Source organism: Mus musculus, chromosome 12 (assembly GCF_000001635.26).
Source record: "Mus musculus strain C57BL/6J chromosome 12, GRCm38.p6 C57BL/6J".
Taxonomy (NCBI): Eukaryota; Metazoa; Chordata; class Mammalia; order Rodentia; family Muridae; genus Mus; species Mus musculus.
In genome coordinates, this window is record NC_000078.6 from 61,522,335 (window position 1) to 61,541,051 (window position 18,717).

An 18,717-nucleotide genomic window follows, 5' to 3' on the forward strand; every position below is an offset into this window, starting at 1 on the left:
TCCTTTCCTCTGTACCACACCTCTCTCTGGCTCCACATCCTTCCCCCAGTGCAGGTGACCTCGGTGGCCAGGCCTTTCTGAGGACTACTCAGGTCCCATAAAGCTCTGTGCACTAAAATGTGGTTAGCTTCATCACTTCTTCATGCCTGGTACCTACTGGGCAGATTCTGCAAAGTAAATGTTCATTTTGGAATCCGCTTCCATCTGATTCATAAGCAACCCCCCCCCACACACACACACACACACACACTCACACACAGACTAGGGAACACTGGAAGTCGGCCTTCAGTGCCTGGGAGTTTCAGCGAGAAGCTCTTAGGCTGGGATTTTTTCCGCCAGGTTGGAGCTAATCACTTGTCACAGTGCCTAATGACACAGCCTGGCTGGGTGACACCTTTTTTTTTTTTTTAATTTTTATTATTTTTTTTTAAATTTAAATCATTATTCCCTTATTCACAGGTCAGTGGGCGACTAGATCAGGCAGTTCATTTCCAACAGAGGGATGCCCCAGAAGTTAGCTTTCTCCCTTCAGGTTTTCCACCGCTTCCCCTCCCCCCTTCCTGCAACGCCCCCGCGCCTCCTCTGCTTAGGGATTTGTAGGCACGGCGCTAACCCTCTCCTTGCGCCCGCGGAAAATCGGTTCTCTGAACACATCCAGCCCGAAGTCTCAAAGGCCGAGAGCACAGCTGCTACTGCTTGGGGTGTCTCCTGTTTCTAGGGTTCTGGGAGGTGCGGCCGTTCTCGTCACTGCAGCTAGGGACCGGCTCTCGGCCGCGCGCCCGCCGCCGCCGCCGCCGCCGCCGCCTCCATGCTGCAGCGCGGAGCGCAGCTCCTCTGGGCCGGCGTTGCCTGCTCGCACCACGCTGGGGAGCGGCTCTCCCAGGCCTGCCGGGGCGGCGGCTGCCTGCCCGGACTGCAGCTTCCCGCCTTGAGCCTGAGCTGAGGACTCGTCCCAGGGCCTCAGCCAGCGGGAGGGGCGCCCACCGCGCTGTGTGCAGCGGCGCAGGGAGGTGGTGAGCCCGTGCAGAGCAGCCGGAGCTGTGTGTGTGTGTGTGTGTGTGTGTGTGTGTGTGTGTGTGTGTGTGTGTGTGTGTGTGTGTGTTCGCCTGCGAGCTTTTCTTCTTCCCTTGAAGATGTGAGATGTGAATGGCTTCTTAGCTAGCTGGTCCTTAGGATTCTGGACTTTGTGGAGCTGTGGGCACAACGCACCCATGTAATTCATGTTGTGTGGTCGGTTATCTTAGGGGAAAAAAAAAAGGCGCAACTCGACGGGGGTGGGGCAGATCCAGGAAACATTCTGGAAAGGAGAAATAGAAAGAGAGAGGCGTAGAAATGTGAATATTGAAAGACCTGAGAAGACTTTTGGAATCTCCCGGCTGGCCCTTCAGTTTTCCCGGCACTAATCTGGAGGTTTTCCACCTTTTCAAGTCATCTTGGTGTTCCTCTAGTGTTTTGTAAGCCTCTTTTCAGCTAGCTGCGTGTGTGTATGCGTGTGTTTGTGCGCCTGTGTATGTGCGCGCGCCTATCAGATGCATTTGACAGTCTTTTTTCCAACTGCCCAGAAGCAAACGTGTTAACTCAGAGATGCCCCTCCGTGCCCAGGTTCTCGCAGAGCATGGAGGACACCCAGACCGGTTTTCCAGGCTGGATTCTGGGAGGCTGATGGGCTGTGAACCCAGGTGTAAGGATCACTTAATCCAGAGGCTTGGAAAGTGGCTGTATTAACGAGCTTCCAGGTACATCGCAAGGTCAAGAGAGGGACTTGCAGCTGTATTAATTCCCTGCATCTTGACTTTCCTGTTTTGGTCCGAAGAATATGAATGTGTCTGTCCACAACATTTGAAGCCCAAACTTCAGCACTCCGAGCTGGTTTACTGTACAAACAAGGTAATGAGGATTGCTTTTCAAACTGCTTAACGAATCCCCGACGCTTCCACAGCCCTTCCAGGACTCCCTTTCTGCCCAGCGAAATGTCACCAGCTTTTGAATTCCAAGGATTTGGCTGCAGGAGAACTTGAAGGAAACGTGATCAAAGGGCTATGTGAGAACGCGACTGCTCTTTTTGCCGGTAGGCTGGTGGGCTTCCGGACCGGATCTTGAGAAGGACCAGAACTGTTTCTCCCTCCCGGTGCGGTTCTGGGAGTGCTTGTGCAAGTGTGAGTGCGCGCGCGCCCGGCTGAGAATGTGTGAGTGTGTGTGAGCGTGTCTCTGTGTGTGCGCGGCCGCCCTGCTTCTGCCCGCTCCCCGGGCGCGGAGCCACCGGTTTGGGCGATTTGCGCTGATTCCCCACCCAGCGCGACCTGCGAGCAGCGAAGGCAGGGGCAGGAGCCACCTCTCTGACTCCCTAGGATGCGGGTGCTGAGCTATGGCAAAGGGCAGCGAAGTGATGAGCTAGACCCCAGTACGACTGTGAAAGCCACCTGGAGCCACCTTGCCTGGATCTTACCTGCCGGCAGAAAGTCTTCCTATGACCGTCTTTCCCCCTAGAGGCACCAGGTAACAATGAAGGACTACTTGCCTCACCCACTTTCCTTAAGGTCTTGTTTCTAGCATCTTATCTGCATTGCAGGCTACTTTACTTATTAATGTTTTGAAAATCATTAGAAAGGGCTGGGTATCCAAGAGCGCTTGCTCAGTGACGGGGTATGCAGTTTCTGGTATATAAAATGTAAGTCTATATCTGGACACTTATTGTGGTAGCGAAATCTATCTGTCTGTCTATCTATCTATCTATCTATCTATCTATCTATCTATCTATCCATCCATGAATACATCAAGCCTGAGGATAGTTTTTGAAAAGGGCCAGGCTTGTTGAACCTGTCTGAAGGTGCCAGAGATGAACGGTTCATGTTTCCTTCAGGCTATGGTTGCTGCGGACCATTTGGTAGCCAACCCTCCAGATACTGAAGTGAGATCCGGTGTTTGTTTCCCCGCCCCCCACATCTATCAAAGATCTTTTATTTTTTCTCCCCAAAACCCCTTAACCTCTGTACCAAGGTTCTCTTGATGTGCAGGATCTTCCCAGATCCTTTCAGTAGTTGTGAATTAAGAATCTCGAGACTTTGATGTGAAATGGAGTTTTCTTGGGACTTGCTTAGGATGAAAAGGAATTCATTGTCGAGTGTGCGTGTGTGTGTGTGTGTGTGTGTGTGTGTGTGTGTGTGTGTGTGTGTGTGTGTTGAGACTAGGTGTTTAACTGCCAGGCTTTGATTTGAGGTGGCATAATATATACATGAAAAGAGGTCGTTTTTATATGTCTAGGAGAAGGAGGCCAAAAACCAATAGCCACCACCCAGCCCAGCCCTAGCCCCAGCCCCAGCTCCAGCCCCAGCCCCAGCCCCAGCCCCAGCCCCAGTGACAACATCAGCCCTGGCCCCACCTGCTTTATCTCAGAGACGGGCAGAGGTTTGTGCCCCAGTGTTTGTTTTTGTTTGTACAATAGGTATTTTGAAAATTCCATCTAGTGCTTTGATTTAAAAGCAGGTTGGATTTAAGACTGCCTAATTAACATACTAGATCTGATATGTGAAAATGGAGATTCCCTTCACTTGAAGAGGCTGAACAAATTTAGTTAACTTCCGAAGCGCCTTATTCTTGTACCTTGTACATTCTACCTTCTTCCCCCACCATTGCTTGTTCCCTACAGAAAATTCCACTTCCTTCTTGAGGGCGCTTGAATTAACAACATAAAGGTACTTCCAAAGTAGTCTTGTCAATGTTTAATTCCAGAGTGAAGAAGGTCTGAAATTTTCAGCTGAGGAGTGCTGGTTTGTCTCCTGCCTCCCGAACTGCCTGCTAGTTTGGCCTGGTGGGTCAGTGGTTCCCTGCTCTAGGAGGCAGAGATAGGGACTGACCTATGAAGGTGGAACTGAGTGTGTCCGTGGTGTCTTCTGTTTGCAAAAGCTGCTTAGGGTGTGCAGGGAGACTGCCTGATTGTCTTCCATCCCCTCCGTTTCTGTAGCTATCCATCTGATGGCATTTGCAGATCACAAGCTAATGTGTAGCTGCTCTAGTTGTCCCTGCGCGCTGACGTCCGGACTCCTTCTCTGGAGTCTAGAATTGCTGCTGCTGCTGCTGCTGCAGGGTGGTGGTGCTACAAGGCCGTGAATGCAGCGGGCTTTGGGGGCTGGGCTGTACCACTGCAGCTGGCAGGTCTGCTTTGACACTACATGGGGCGGGGCTGGAGAGCTCAGCTAGCACCTAGCAGACAGTGGGGCTCCTTGTGGCCCCTGTGACTGCCTGAGTCTGAAGGAAGGGAGATTGGAGATGAGTAGGGCGGTGGTGTTTGAGCATCTATTATGACTAGAGCCCCTCTCCTTCATTCCCGATATATATGAATATTCAAGACCATGTGATGAAAGCTGGCTACAAAAATTGTTTGACATTCAAACATTGCATGGTTTATCAGGATTGAAACCTTGAAGCTAAGTGCATTTTTTCGACATACCTATTCTTTCTGTCTTCTCCTGCTCTTCCAGATGACACCAGGTCATTTGCAGTCCTGTTTTGCCTTCAGTTAAAACAAAAACAACAACAAAAACTGTAGCATATGTAATCAACTTATCTTTTACTTCCAACATGAAGTCTAGGAAAGCCACTTTTCATACAGATTTAGTGTATAACTTCAACTCAGAGGAAGGATATAGATGTTAACTCAACTCAGGCAGTAAGACAATGCATACTCTACTGTCTGAGGTCTAATGAGGAAAAAAATAAAATAGTATCATTGCCCAGATCCCAAAAGGTATAAAGGAAAAAATAAAAAAAAAAACTAAAAATAACAAGATTTGAAAGAATTAAGGAGAATTTCATATCAAATGTCTTTTCTTTTTAAGTAAATTTATTTGGAATCTTCTATCATTCAAAAAATCCTACAAACAATGCTGCCTTCTGTGATAAACATCAGAGAGATGCCTTTTTTTCTTGTCCTAAGTTTGTGTGGAATATTGACAACATAATAAGTTGCAAGCCAATCACATATGTGAGAATGACCAGACATAAAATTTCTGGTGAAGAATGTTAGTACTTGAATAATACATATTTTCCCATCTCTGTTTCACCTCTCTTTAGCCTTTACTCACTTAAGGTTTCATCTTTTGCAAGTCAGTTCCTATATTTGTTCACCCATTCTTCAGGGAAGGCAGACAAATCTGTAAACCAAGTTTTAAATGCTCAGAAGCTCAGACAAATATTGCGGTTTAAAAAGGCCATTCCTTTGTGGAGTTAGGTTAAATGTTATGAGGAAATAGAGCTCCTAAAGTAGAGTGAAGGAATAAAGGAAGGAAGGCAGGAATAAAGGAAGGAAGGAAGGAAGGAAGGAAGGAAGGAAGGAAGGAAGGGAGGGAGGGAGGGAGGGAGGGAAGGAGGGAGGGAGGGAGGGAGGAAGGGAGGGAGGGAGGGAGGGAAGGAAGGAAGGCAGGCTAATGCTGGCTAAGGTGTTTCTATCCAGCTTGTTAGACATTATCCCTAGGCATAGCTATTCTGTTCTTGTTCATTGATGGATTATGACACTGAGAGTGAGTTTCCCAGCCAGGAACTCGTACTTTACAATCATTTTTTCGTCATTTCTAATAGAAAACAAAACAAAACAAACAAACAACTGGGAATTATGGGCCACACAGGACAGGGGCGAGCAGAGTCAGCTTGAAAGGAGTTGACATGTGATTTCATCTTCTAGATCAATCCTTTCAGTGACTTCCCTTTTCTCTTTTAAAAAGAATGACCTTGAACAAGACCTATATTCTGTGTTTTGCAAACCTCTCTTAAAAATCGTTATGTATACAGAAGCATTCTCATACATTTCAGCTTTGATATGAGGCTCCTGTACAGACAGGTTTGTTTAAGGAAAAAAGTTCATCTATTTTTGTCTTTCACTGATTTCAGCCAAAAGTAATTTCTTTCCTCTTTCTCCAGAGAAATAAAAGAGATGAGGGTGTCTGATAGAGAATGCCCCACTCTTCTTCTTTTTGTGCTATTATTTTGTTCTCTCCTGCCATTCAGTAGATTTTTGGTGTTGAAGTGTTATCTTCTTGTGTCACTAGTATTTAAGCACAGTCCCATGTTACTCCCACCTCCATCTTTCCTGAAGGGACATCATTTCCTTTTTTCCTTTTAAGCCAGTGCACTGCTGCTTGAAGCACTTTTGGCTTGGTGGTTTTGCTGAGTTTTCTAGCTAGTGAAATTAGGACCATGTTTTCTGCTGACTCTCTTGCTGTGCTGTTATGTGGTAAGGATGAGAAACTTGCAGCTATTTAACAGGGCTCCTGTCCATCAGTGAAACTATTCCACAACAACTACTCAGGTCTTTTTTCAATTGCATTGAAAACATTTTTTTTTTTTTTTTTTTGGCTAACACTGAAGTAAGAGGAAGAAGAAAACTCACTTGAAATTTTCTAAAGAATAAACTAGCTAGTCTGTTTTCTTATTCTAGTGATTTTATTTACTCAGAGATGAAACATACTGGGATTTTTTCAGGTTTTCTTTTCTTTTCCTTTATTTTTTTATACAATGAAAATAGTTCTAAGCTTTATGGTTCATGAAAGAGTGATGTTTAAAATGTAGGCCTTATGCACATGAGTGTGGCTCTCTAAGATATACCACCAACGTATGTTAAGCCATTCCAGTGATCCATGTACACAGTGAAGTTTTGAGAATGGGTCCACCTACTCAGTCTCCATAGCTTATACCCTCATTTGTATGCTTTCCTTTAGTCTTAGAACCTGAGGAAGTATACTTTAAAGATCCTGTGGTGTAGGGATGGTGCTGTTTATAACTATAGAAATTGTTTTAGCTAGGGGTAAACCATATAATAGTACTCCATCATCATAAATCAAACAGTATTATGATGCCCTCAATAAATAGAGAAGAATTTTATTCAGAAATAGTTGATGCTAAATTTAAAGCAATTATTATTTATTTTTTTAAATTCATGGTGCTCTGGCAGACACTGCTCTGACAAAAAGCATTTCACCGTGTTATATGATAATTTAACGGTAATTATGAATGATAGGTAACAAGTGATGGGAAATTACAATGTAATTACATGATTATATAAAGGACTATCAGTACACCAAAGCCAAGTAAAGTGGGTGGACAGGTTTTAATATTTAAGCTACATAAAGTATTTTTAATATTTATCTAAAACTGACTTTGATAGTTCATATTTCTTTTTTTAAACAGATTTATTTATTTATTTTATGTATTTACACTGTAGCTATCTTCAGGCACACCAGAAGAGGGCATTGGATCTTAATACAGATAGTTGTGGGCCATCATGTGGTTGCTGGGAACTGAACTCAGGACCTCTGGAAGAGCAGTCAGTGCTCTTAACCACTGAGCCATCTCTGCAGCCTGATAGTTCATATTTCTTCACCTACAGGGTTAGGTGGGAAATTATCTCCTTACATAGGAATTGCCAAGGTTAAATCGGGAAATATCAAATGACCAATTTCTTCCTTTCTTGAAAATAGAAATATATCGCATGTTATGTCTTGTTCTCATTTTGAATATTCTTGGTATAAATAAATAAATAAGTTACATAATACATTGCAAACACTTTCAATGGAGTTTCTTAGTTTCTTAGAATTAGTGTTACAATTCCTGTGAATCATGATCGCAGAATTTGGAATGAAAATTGAATCTATTTTTACATTTACTACAGAAAAGGCCCTAGAAAGGATATATAGTAAGATAAACGATTAAAGTTAAGAGTTCTTTAGCAAATGTTGGGAAAACTTTCTGAATTCTTAAGAAAAGTTTGAAAAAAAAAAAAGACTTTAAGACATCCTCAATCACAACTAGTGTGTTGAATTTAAACAGGAACAGAAGCCTATCAACACTACTCATCTTAACGTGCTTGCTTTGCCCTTTTCAGCTCCATTTAAGAAGTGCTACCCACACAGGAAGGAACATTATTCTTACTCTCTAGAGGCCATGTTTCTTTGACCTCTCCAAACCAAAGAAGGACTTTCCCCAGGCTCAGCACACAGTCTCCTGCTAAGCTTACCCCGAGCCTCATTTGCTGCCTCCACAATAGATTTTCCTGGACCTCCGTGACACCACCTCCAAAACTATAGGCTATCCAAATTAAAGCAATGTACTACTGGAAGCATATTAACTACGTGAAAACTAACTCTTTCCTTCTTTCGTTGTCTGGAATGAAGTATTTTTTTCTCACTTGATTTTTAAAAAATTGTTTTCATTAATTTTTAAACAATTTAATACATCTGCTATATTTGAAAAAAAAAACAGAGCAAATGTACACATTCAAGCAATATTAAAAGAATTGGGAAGACTTTAATCATACCATGCAAAAGGGGAGAAATTCTACTATATCCAGAATTTTATTAGCACAAGATTTCTGGGCATTGGTAAATATCAAATGATTAATTAATATTAGTGGTAAATATAAAAATAATAGTAAAAATTTATGAAATAAAAATGAAAATATTTCTGTATCATAAAATAAGTCATGTATATTTACTTCTGAAATAACTGTGTTTAATACATTGAATCCTTTCATTGTTTTCACACAATACTACAAACTCCTTTAGTTTTATATTTGATTTACTTTTATTTTGTATGTAAAAGTGTTTTGTCTGTCTGTATGCATATATAACATGAATTGCTTATAGTTTGTATATCAACACTGATGCTTTGTTAAGCATGAAGACATATTCATGTGCATGAAGACATAGTAAATCTGACTCACAGATGTTTTAATTCACTATGTCCCATTCAATAAAATTATATCTAATTTAAAATTGAAATTATCATGGTACTTATAGTAATTATGGGAGACAGGAAGTACATTGTGCTGTGACAGTGTGAACATATTTTTCTAATAACATGAAAGATATAAACACATTAAGTTTGAGATACATTTATTGACTGATAGTTGGTCCTCGTTTAATGTATATTTTGTAGTAGATATGAAAGGAAAGATTGGAAATCATGGCTTTATTTTAGAGGGATTGGTTTTATGCCATGGTTACTAAATGATATTTGAATTTTTGTAATTTATGTTTAGCTTTGTGCAACCTGAACCGAAAGCCTTTCCACCTCTCTGAACCTTACTTTCCTTACTTATAAAATGAGTTTTTATGACTGCAGGCTAAAACTGTCTAGCAGCTTCAGGGTGATCAAATATGGGAAACTTAGGTCTCTTCACTGTTTTTGTCTCTACCTTAGCTGTCATGAGTCTAAGGAATGAACAATAAAGGGATTGGGAAGGCTTTATGTTCTATGATTGGAAAAATGAAACTATGAGGTTACAGTGATCAGAAGAAACGCAGTTGGTGTGCTCAAAGGCCAAGAAGAAGAAGAAAATGCAAAATATGAGAGTTACTTCAGTTTAGGAAATCTTGGGAGCTTGGAGCAGGTCCCCTTGTCAGCACATGACTTATCCTTAAAATATGTTTCGACTCCTGATAGACACGGAAATTTCTATGAAACTTCTAAGTTTTTTTTGACATGTTCTCAATCTTATATTCTCTCTCTGGCTTCCCTACCAAGTTTCATTTTGACTAACTATTAGAAAATTCAAAATAACTTTATTGAACATGATTATTCAATATTTCTATTAAGTATGTCAAAATGTCATACTTTTGGCATCCTATATTTTCTAATTAATTTTAGCATGGGGGGAAGTATTTTCATACATGGAAAGCACTGTTCCTGATACTGGAACTTGAAGCATTAGAAGAGAATTGCTTCAGGCCTTCACTCCATAATTTCTTTGCTTATAAACATACTAGCTAGAGACAATTTTATTTTCTTGCTCTTAACATTTTTACATTTTGTGCTCAGTAATGTTCAGTATCATTAGTTTGAACAGACTTTTTTGACAGATTCTGGTTTGTTTGTTCCACATGTCATTGAAGCATAGAATCAATGCCAACAACTAATACAGATTTTAATGTAGCCATCATTGCTACTTTTGGGAGACAGAATAAAGAAAACCCAGGTTCAACACTCATGTGCTTTCTCTTTACCTGAACTTGAATAGAGCCTTCGAGGCCTTAATGTATACCTCCAAGACAGTGATGAGATAAAACGTATTTCTGCTTCTAAGTTTAGTGTCTAATAAAGTGTCTGAGAATGCTTCTTCATTATTTCTATTACATTTCTTACTCAAGATGGTCAAGTTACTTAAATATTCTTTACCTTACACCACACATACTGTGATGGTGTTCTTTAGGAGTACCATACAAAACACTGAAACAGAGAAAGACAAGAAATGTATATTATTCTCTCTTAAATACTTTAGCCAGATGTGCCAGGGATTTTCTGAAATAAACAAGAATGATTATAATCATGTTCTTTATACTCCTTGATGATTAGTTAGTTGCTCTTTATTACATGCACAGAAACTCATGTCTCAGCCATGTCTCCCTTAAGATACAAGTCAAAATGGTATAGATGCTATTCTGAGAAAGCTTCAGTTTACAGTAACAGCAAGCTGTCTTTCAGAGAGAAAAAAATCGAGAATATGGGGGACTTTTGGGATAGCACTGGACATGTAATTGAGGAAAATACGTTTCATATATATATATATGGTCCTGGAGATAATGACATACTTGCCTTTTAATTTACTGCCAGACCTAGGTGGTTTATTTCTAGAATATTAATTCATTTGTTTACATGGTCTTTTTAAAAGAAAAATCAGCAACTGGGCTCCAAGGAGCCTCTTCTGCTTCTTTATGACATGGGCTCTTTTCTAACACGGTGAGAAAAATCGGAACAGGAAGTGATACTGAATCTCCCCATCCTTCCAACTATCTCTGAAGAGATATTGACTATGGACCATAATCTTGCATGCTATTCTTTTGTTCCTAAAATATTTTACTTATGATGCGAATGCAAATAGTTTTCAGAATTGACACCTCACATGTACATATAGCTAATCTTTTCTCAATGCCTCCTTGTCATCATTGTATATGCTTATGATTGCAAATGGTCCTTACGGGCCAGTCCATTGCATGCTCCCAGAAAATTACACTAACTTTTCTTTTCCTTTTACCTTAACTACATGATTTTTTTTATTTAATGTATTTCCCCTGATGTATGTATATTTTCAGTCTATCTGTTTCACTTTTTAACTTCCAAATAACAATTTATTAATAAAATAGCACAGTGGTTGGATATGAGAGCCCCAGGCTTCATAAGAGTATCTTAGGCATCCCTCCGAGACAACATATGTTCTTTGAGATCATAAAGCTTATAAGAGAGTCACTTAAAGATACCAACATAACATAGATATTGTGTAGTAGATAACAGTCAGCATATGAGCTTGTCATCCTGTTCCTCCTGTTAATTGCTGTTGATTTTCACTTTTACGTCATACTGTAGACATACGTACAGCGTCACCGTGACCATCTCTATTTTTAACACACCCAAACTTAAACTCAAAGGATTTGATTTTATGTGGCCATAGTGTGTAACTAAGAGATAAGACGTTTATAAATAGTCCTGATTCTAGGAAGGGAGCTATGTCTTGTATGTCTGGAGATTTTTCCTGTTCCCTACCTCTCATGACAGTCTGGTAAGGGTTACTACATGTTTGTTCTCCATATCTCATTCATTGATGAGGCCATATTTTTGAGTATGCACAAAAATCTTTACTACTTTTGCTTCTTGTATCAGTTTATAAACTGCTAAATTTTTATTTGTGTGTTCATCAAAGCCTTTATGATTAGAGAATTTAACTTTGTTTGGAGGAGATGAGACTTAGAGAATATATATCTGTCATTAAAACACTAGCCTCTGTGTAACGATGCCCTGCATTTGACTTGGCCTTCTTTTTCCTTTGCCCTGAGATTGGTGCAGGCTATCAAGGCCATCTTTAGTGAGTATTCAGGTTTAACTCCTATTAAGTTTTTTTTTTTTTTGTCTAAAACTAGGGAAGAGTGCAGTAATAAAGTCATTTCTTTAGCTTGAATCATGTGTCTGATGATAATTTGTCAAAGCCTGTTCATAAACTTTAGAAATTTTCAAGACATATTATCTCTAGAGTAATTCCTCTGGTGTGCCCTCACTTGGGATCTAAGTTCTTTCATTTGGAGAAATGGAAATGCCTGCCAACCTTTGTAATCTTTGCGAGAATTTGCTTCCTTTCCTTTTGAATCAGTATTGACCTGTACTTTGCTTTTTGAACTGGGGTGTGACAGATGTGCTAGAGAACAATTTACAACCAAATCATCTCAAGACAATGTGTTTTTCACCTTTCCCCCCTCTTGGAAAGGGGGAAAATGTTTCTAATATGTAAAGAAACCCGCTAGTTATGTTCCTCTGTTGAGGTACAGTAGTCCATACGGTATCCAGCATCAATAGCCAGGCACATTGATGAGGCCACCTGAGAGCATCCAGACACAATTGAGCCTTGATAATTATAGTCATAAGAATAACCTCTACTGCGGGAAGCAGAAGAACCAGCTAGCAAGCTGAGTCAAAACAAAATCATTTACTGACAAGTCATGAACAATGAAAATGGGCATTACTTTTAACGCTGCATTATGAAGTAAAAATTGATTTCTGAGATGTGCGCCCTGGGTAACAGAGCTGCTAGTCAGACACTGTGGGTCTTTTGAAAGAAAAAAAAATCATTGAAAAAACCTTTTCAATAAATGTTTACTTAAAATTTGCCTTCTGTAGGCATACTGCCTTCAGTCTGTGGTTTAATATATTTCTAACGAAGAATGATTTCTTTTTCTAAACTTTTAGGAGTTTTTGTTGATTCTACAATAGATTCCTTGTCTGAGATGTTTCCTAGTGTTGCTGAATATGCACAATATTAAATGCAGTTTTCTTGGTTCTAGAGCAGCCACTTATGACTACATGTGAGAGGCTTCCATGAAAGGGTTATCTTCTTTCAGTTGGGTCCCTGACATCAGTATGATACTTAGGAACACATGATCCTTGTTTCTCCACGTAACTTTCCATCTTGATTTAGCCCAGTTTGACATTTTTTTATTGTCAAAATGACTTGATTTCAATTTTTCTTCTAATTTTTCTCCAGTAATTCATGTTTACTAACCATTTCTTCAGTAAACTAAATTTAGATTGGGCAATTTATGCTGGAATTTCACTCTATTATTATTATGTAAAGTTATTTAATAATGTTTTAATAACATATCAAACTAATCTATCTGCAAATCTAATAATTTATAGGTATAATAAGGAAGAAGTTTAGGTCATAGAGAAGTCCATATACATTATTTTATAATTACTAAAATTTATTTATAAAACATAATTAAAATTAGTATTGTCATGGATCTTGTTTTTTTTCTTTTCCTCTTGGTAAAAATGGTATGTTTGTAAAGAAATGACCAAAATTACATTTCATGTGAATGCTATTTCTTTCAATGATTGTTTTAATATTTTGAAGGTTTTTTATTATAGTGAATATGAAATGTTTAATTATAGTCTTTATTATTTCTCACTGTGGTTTTTAATTTTAATATTAGATAAAATTATGTTAAATTAGCTATTTGTTATTTCTGCTAGTAGTGAATTCTAAAATAGTAAAGTATATATCCGATGTATTTTCTATGTCAGTATTTAAAAAAATTGATTTTGTAACATTATATGGATTAGGTTCTTCATCTGTAGAATGGGACCAATACTGTTACCTACCTTATATAGTTGGAAGAAAAATAATGAATTCTATTCATTTCTCACAATAATTCCTCAATAACTGAATGAAACCACAAATTATTGTGTGTGTGTATATATATATATATATGTATATTTCATAAGAAAATCATGACCTTATATACAGAAAGAAAGGTAATTACTGCATAAGTATTGCACATTTGTTGAATTGAAGAGACAATATGGTTGGGCTTTTAGCTCAGGCTGTAATGTTTGCCTTGATACACTCCTTATTGCAAGTATTGTGGTTTTTTTTTTGTTGTTGTTGTTGTTGTTTTTTGTTTTTTGACAAGACCCAGTAAAGAAAAGGCCTTTTAGGATAATATCAAACAAGATTTTGCTTTCCAAATCAAATAACTTTGATTTTTCAAAATAAATGTAAATGTCTAAGTCCAGTGTAACTAACTATTGTTAAATGAGTTGGGATAAAAATTTCAAAGGAACATTTAAACAGTTTGTGACTCTCAGGGCATGGCCAGAGAGGCAAAAGATAGAAGCAATTTTACAGGTTGTTTATGGCTTTAAAGTTTTTCAGGGAATTTTTTGAGAGGAAACGAATATATGTATAGAATTACAGACATGAATCCAAGAAAGAGACTTTGAGAACAGCAATATTTGAGGAAAATATAACCCTCTTCTTAGGTTCATGATTAATAAATTTAAAAATAAACTATTGTTCTTTCATCATTCATGAAAGTGGATTGTCATTTAGATAAACTTAGGCTTTGTTCTCATGGTTATCTCTGTAAACCTCTCCTTTTTTTCTTGTGATGTCTTTAATTGAAGGCTGAAATACCTCTCTGAGGAGCCATGATTATATAATTTTAGCACATATTCTTCACTGATATAACATTGATAAATCAATATGCCAAATGTTTGAATTTATCCAGTAAAGAAAGTTTCTTTTATCCCAAATAGTATTGTATTTTAAATACATAGAGTAAGTAATACTCCAATACTTAATGATGTATTTTTGTTCCGGTAAGAAAGGAGATTAGAAGGAATTTTGAATGGAAGGCAGAATATCTACAAAATATATCTGTCTTGGTAAAAAATATGTCTGCTATATGTGCTGGTTGACTAAATGAATTTACATTCACTTTGGTGTTATGTGCTTTAGCAGGTAGCTAGAAAGCATAAAACTTTTTTTTTATATGTTACAACAGGAAGAAGTGCATGTTTCCTTTTATAATCACTATCAATATGCTGATGTTTACATGTAATGTTTGCATGTAATGATATTTAGAACCTTTTAGTTTGAGTAGTACACACACATGTAAGCATACATGAACACTCATGTGAACACACACATGCAGAGAGAGAGAGAGAGAGAGAGAGAGAGAGAGAGAGAGAGACAGAGACAGAGACAGAGACAGAGACAGAGAGACAGAGACAGAGAGAGACAGAGAGACAGAGAGACAGAGAGAGAATCCTGATCCTTGAAGTATTGAAGTATGGCGGAAAAGTTTTTTAAAAACAGTGTAGTTTGCCCTTATCCTGGATAATTACATTATCCCCCTCCTCCCATTTTTCCCTCCAATCCTTCACATGCTCCAGGTCTCAGAGTTGACTATATTACTTAAAGGATCTGCAAAAATCAGGGAAGTAAAGGAAATCTTGTGTGTGTGTGTGTGTGGGGTCTTTTGGGGGAGCAATAGAAATGGGACAAATGATTTGAAGGGGGAATGGAAGAGAGGTACTTTACTAGGGAGAGAAAGGAATGAATGCAGTGTGCTTTTGAAGGTTTTCCTCTTTTGTCTCTTTTTCATTTACCATTTGTGAAATGTCACTAATGTTTGGAATAAGAACTGTCAGTGTTCTTGAACTGCCTTCAAAGATGACAGGAAATTTTTCTTGGCTCGTGTAGTAAGTAGAGGGTCCTTGGTGCTTCTTAGATGGAAAGGATCTCTGAATACTGGATGTATTTAGAAGTATCACTCCTTGTAAGTGTTTTAATCAAATGATTATATAAACTTACAACTTATTGCATATGCAGTGCAGTGAATAAAGAGAAATTTAGAGGAAGGTACACAATGAGACTGATAAGTACATTGGTGGGTCTAACCTTGTTGGGATCCAGGGTAAGAAACCACAGTTTTACAACATAAGATTTTGCTTTCAATACCTAGGCCATTGAGGACTCATTTAGCAACAAGAGATTCTTTAGATGCTTGTCCCATAAGAGACAGAATCTCACCATGGCAAGGGGTGGCTTACAGCAGTGCCTGTCTCAGTTTTGGAGTCATTGAAAGGCAAGAATCAGTCTTTGACCTGGCTTGACTCCTTGGTGCTTCTTCTCTGAGATGGGGACACAATGGCAGGATACAATATGACAATAGCTTCATATCATTATATCATATCATTCATATCATATCATTACAGCACAGCATACAAAGGCAGGAGGGAAAAATGAAAAGAGAGAAAGGGAAGAAGGGTGATGCCAGAAAAATGCAAGAAGTTACTCTGCAACATTCTCTCAAAATGTCCTCTTCATCTCTAATTCTGTGACTCACATGTTGCTGTAATCAGAGAATTTGGAAGGAACTATGGTGCCAGAATTCAGTTTTCCATCCCCTTCATTCCCATTTACCTTGCCACCTCTGCCTTTTAATTTTCACTTCTTTTATTTTTTTCTCTAGTTTTCTTTTTTTTTTTTTCAGATTTATTTTCTATAAAAAGTCACTCCTGTTTACAGTAAAATTGAAAAGCCATTAAAACTTTGGTCAAATGTTAATATTTTGTTTTTATTGTAAGTGTTGCCTGATCTAAGTTTCCCTCGCAAGCTCTGATATTTTAGAGATAGGAATTAAAATTCATCAAGCCAATTTTACTGTAAAATTTTGGAACTGAGTAGGTTTAAATAAATTTCATTCCAAGTGAAATTATATGTGGTTGATTTCATTGAGAAACCCTGCACTATTCATTAAGCCTTGCTTTGTGCTACTATGTTAGTACACTAGCAGTCTATTCACATATCTATCACCTATGTATCTTCCATCTATCTACTGCACAACTTTATATAACTAGTTGCCTTAGTAAGCTATTGCTGTGAAGAGACACCATGATCATGATCATGGCAACTATTATAAAGGATAACATTTAAATGGGGGCCTCTCTTGCAGTTTCAGAGGTTTAGTTCAACATCATCTTGGCAGGAAGCATGGTGGCACACAGGCAAACATGGTGGTGGAGAAGGAGCAGAGAGTTCTATATCTGAATCCAAAAGCAGCAGGAAGAAATAGAGCCAAAATCCAAAGCCTGCCTGTAGTGACACATTTCTTCCTATAAGACCATGCCTACTCCAACAAGGCCACACCTCCTAATGCTACTTCCTAAATATTCAACTATGAATCTATTGGGGCCATTCTTTTTTCTTTTTAATTTCAGTAGGTATATATATTTTTATTAGGTAGTTTCTTTATTTACATTTCCAATGCTATCCCAAAAGTCCCCCATACCCGCCCCCCACTCCCCTACCCACCTACTCCCACTTTTTGGCCCTGGCATTCCCCTGTACTGAGGTATATAAAGTTTGCACGACCAATGGGCCTCTATTTCCACTGATGGCTGACTAGGCCAAATTCTGATACATGTGCAGCTAGAGACACGAGTTCTGGGGGGTACTGGTTAGTTCATATTGTTGCTCCACATATAGGGTTGCAGATCCCTTTAGCTCCTTGGGTACTTACTCTAGCTTCTCCAATGGGGGCCCTGTGATCCATCCAATAGCTGACTGTGAGCATCCACTTCTGTGTTTGCTAGCCCCCAGCATAGCCTCACAAGAGACAGCTATCTCTGGGTCCTTTCAGCAAAATCTTGCTAGTGTATACAATGGTGTCAGCGTTTGTAGGCTGATTATGGGATGGATCTCTGGGTATGGCAGCCTCTAGATGGTCCATCCTTTCGTCTCAGCTCCAAACTTTGTCTCTGTAACTCCTTCCATGGTGTTTTGTTCCCAATTCTAAGAAGGGGCAGTGTCCACATTTCGGTCTTCGTTCTCCTTGAGTTTCATGTGTTTTGCAGATTGTATCTTGTATCTTGGGTATTCTAAGTTTCTGAGCTAATATCCACTTATCAGTGAGTACATATGTGAGTTCTTTTGTGATTGGATTACCTCACTCAGGATGATGCCCTCCAGGTCTATCCATTTGCCTAGGAATTTCATAAATTCATTCTTTTTAATAGCTGAGTAGTACACCATTGTGTAAAAGTACCACATTTTCTGTATCCATTCCTCTGTTGAGGGACATCTGGGTTCTTTCCAGCTTCTGGCTATTATAAATAAGGCTGCTATGAACATAGTGGAGCATGTGTTTTTCTTACCAGTTGGAACATCTTCGGGATATATGCCCAGGAGAGGTATTGCTGGATCCTCCAGTGGTACTATGTCCAATTTTCTGAGGAACTGTCAGGCTGATTTCCACAGTGGTTGTACAAGCTTGCAATGCCACCAACAGTGGAGGCGTGTTCTTCTTTCTCCACATCCTCGCTAGCATCTGCTGTCACCTGAGTTTTTGATCTTAGCCATTCTGACTGGTGTGAGGTGAAATCTCGGGGTTGCGTTGATTTGCATTTCCCTAATGATTAAGGATGCTGAACATTTTTTTAGGTGCTTCTCAGCCATTTGTTATTCCTCAGGTGAGAATTCTTTGTTTAGCTCTGAGCCCCATTTTTTAATTAATTTGATTTTCTGGGGTCCAGCTTCTTGAGCTCTTTGTATATATTGGATATTAGTCCCCTATCAAATTTAGGATAGGTAACGATCCTTTTCCAATCTGTTGGTGGCCTTTTTTTCTTATTCACAGTGTCTTTTGCCTTACAGATGTTTTGCAATTTTATGAGGTCCCATTTGTTGATTCTTGATCTTACAGCACAAGCCATTGCTGTTCTATTCAGGAATTTTTCCCCTGTGCCCATATTTTCGAGGTTTTTCCCCACTTTCTCCTCTATAAGTTTCACTCTCTCTGGTTTTATGTGGAATTCCTTGATCCACTTAGATTTGACCTTAGTACAAGGAGATAGGAATGGATCAATTCTCATTCTTCTACATGATAACCGCCAGTTGTG

General features: G+C 39.1%; 1 protein-coding gene across 6 annotated transcripts in view; it reads left to right on the forward strand.

Moving 5' to 3' along the window:
- Nucleotides 1-516: 516 nt before the first annotated feature.
- Lrfn5 (leucine rich repeat and fibronectin type III domain containing 5) overlaps nucleotides 517-18,717 on the forward strand; it is a 335,078-nt gene continuing 316,877 nt past the window's right edge. For 3 of the 6 annotated variants that reach the window (XM_017315056.2, XM_006515830.3, XM_006515831.4), the window contains exon 1: nucleotides 522-2,496. The gene's annotated coding sequence lies outside the window, so the exon portion shown is untranslated. Of the gene's footprint in view, nucleotides 2,497-18,717 lie in introns of all 6 variants that reach the window. The other 3 variants (NM_001310586.1, NM_178714.5, XR_001780450.2) reach the window with 2 other exon arrangements.